Raw genomic sequence first — 2,736 nt, 5'->3', positions numbered from 1 at the left:
AGCGGGAGGCAGCCTCCAGCCTGGGCTGATTCCTGGCTTCCTCCACGCTCCCAAGTGTCCTGCGTTTTTGCTTGGTTGGATCATGTATTCCTCGCCTCTCTTTCCTGAAGACGAGGAGTGATTTACAGGTCTCCAGAAAACACAGCTTGGCTGCTTTGGAAGGGAAAAACAAACCAACCAAACCCCCTCTCTGCTTGCTGTTTCGCCTTCCCACGAAGGGGGGTGGCCCCAGGACCCGCCAGCCCTCGGTGTCCCCACCAGCCCTTGGTGTCCCCAGCAACTCTCTGCTTTCTGCAAGGAGCAACGTTCCCAGGAGGTGTGGGTCCCTCTTTCAAGATGTTCCCACCTCGAGCTGCCTTCTCTGGGAAGCTCACATATCCTCTGTGGGTCAGGACCCACCCTAAGCATTTGTTTGGGGTAATTTTGGCCCTACAAGGAGTCCCTCTTGGCCAGAGCCTCTCCCTGAGGAGCTCCCCCTTCTCTGGCTGCCTGAAGGGGCCCCTTGTGCAGCTGAGCCCCAGACAAGGCTCCAATTGTGTCCGTGTGCCCCGATGGTCGGGGCTTCTGCCGTGGTGTCCACGTGCTGGAGCCACGGGAAAAACGGCTGTGTCCAACCCGCACCCGCAGGCTCGGCTTTACTGAGCTGTTGGGCTTTGGGAGGCTGTTCTGGAGCCGGGGGAGTCATCATGGGGAGGTGATGTCTTGCATTTAATGCTGCTTCAGTGACAGGGATGGGGGAATAAATGTCGGTTCCACTGGCTGCCTGGGGGTGCATCTCATGGCCCCCACCAGGCTGTCCCAAGGACTCGATGGGATTCATGGACTGAGCTGCCATGGGGCAGAGTGTGGCAGCTTGGAGAAGGAGGGAGCAGAGTGTGGAGCTGACCCCGGGAGCACCTCCCCTCAGCCAGGGCAGCAGTTCCCAAGGGGCAGGGCTGGTGCCTGGCAGGTGATCCTGGCAGCACCACATCCTCTTTTCCAAGCTGCCACTTCCTACCTCACAGCAGTGTCCCATCCAGCAGCACAGTGGGTCTCCCACCCCATATGAGGAGGGTCCCCCCCGGGGGATCCTTGTGCTGTTGGTGAGAGCTGGCACTGGCACTTGAAGCTCAGCTGGTGTCAGTGGCACAGCCAGCCCTTCCTGCTCCCGGGCGAGCCCCGGCTGGGGGCGAGGATCAGCGCCAGCCCTCGCCAGGGAATGAATGGGGAGACAAACAGAGCCACTACTGTTGGGGCAGCCCAAGACCCGCACTCCGCCTCATCTTCTCTGGAGATGAGGGGGTGCCCTGTCATCCTGCTCTCTCAAAAGGCAAGCAGTCTCCCCTGACATCTTCTCTCTGCAGCTAAGAACTGACCCAGCCCCCTGGAGAAGCACAGGGATAAATCCTGGTTGTGATCCTGTTGGGTCCCGTGATATTACAAGCCAAGAGAAATGTCCTCATTATTTCCAGAATATTGAAGTCTAATAAATCCTGTCCTGCCTTATAGGATTTATTTCTCTGTTCATTGCTAGGAGACTCAGTCCCGTGTAATCCTATTGCTGCTCCAGGAGGTGGGGAGAGGCTTTCTGAAGCACGGACCTGGCAGGGCTTTGGGCAGGAGCAGGCAGCCCTGGATGGAGCCGTTGGTGCCTGCAAGCATCCCAGTGCCAGCCCCTTTCCCAATATGTCCTGCTGTCCCAGAGCTATTTTGGTGAATGTGGCATGGGTTCACCAAAACACATCTCATCTGATGTTTGCGGCATGGCTGGGCCAACGGAACACTGATCAGCAATTAGCCAATTAATGTGGCATGGCTCAGCACAGCCTGCTCCCCGTGTCCCATGCATGTCTGCCGTGCTCCCCCAAATCCCACTTTAAGGGCCTCTGACACCTTCTCACACCAGAACCAGTGGGAAGAGCTGCGAAAAGCCAGGAGAAGCCGGGCTGGGCACAGCCAGTCCCCTGCAGCCCCGTGCAGAGCCAGCCGTGCCTGGCTCGTCGTACACCAGGGACCCTCCGGAAGACAATGACGGACACGTGAATATGGCTGGAAATTTTGCCACTGAAGTGTTTTCCATAGCAACCGTTGCTGGGGCAACCTGCATCCCGAGCAGCATCCACCCCGAAACACCCAGCCCCGTGTCCACCAGAGCCAGCAAAGAACCACGGCTTGGGACTGGTGAGACCCTCACTCTGCCCCACCACCAGCGGCACAGGGATGCTCGGGCAGCACTAGCCCAGTTCTGAGCATCCCCAGTGCCACAGGGCCCCTGGAATGCTTCACTTTCGACCTTCTTTTTGGCATTTTGTTTTCTCAGAGGTGGGAGAAGCCAAAGGGGTTGCTGTTGGTGTCTGTTGCCCCCCGGGCGCTTGGCTGTGGAAGCAGGGGTGTGCAGGAGCCATTGCCAGCTCAGGGTGCTCAGCAGATGTAAGCAGTGATTTTGGCTCCAATGGACCAAAAATGGGATCGAGTTTGACAGGGAACACTTTGATCTGAGCATCAGCACAGGGAGAGGGAAAAATGAAATCCCCACTGCTTTGAAGTCTGAAAGAAGGGAGTTTGTGGCCCCTTGGCACCTGCCTGAAGCCGTATGGTGGGAGCTTTACCCTGGGGACACCCCAGGGATCCCAGGAGACCCTTGCTGCTGGCTGGGTGGGCCCACATGAGGCTCAGGGTCTCCAAACACACTGTGGCCTCATGGGATCAGCTGCATTGGTGGGAGAGGGGCTGGGGAGCTCGGAGCCCATCCCGAGG

This window comes from Corapipo altera, unplaced genomic scaffold, assembly GCF_003945725.1.
Source record: "Corapipo altera isolate COAL_440 unplaced genomic scaffold, ASM394572v1 62, whole genome shotgun sequence".
NCBI lineage: Eukaryota > Metazoa > Chordata > Aves > Passeriformes > Pipridae > Corapipo > Corapipo altera.
Note: the sequence above shows the minus strand (reverse complement) of the source record.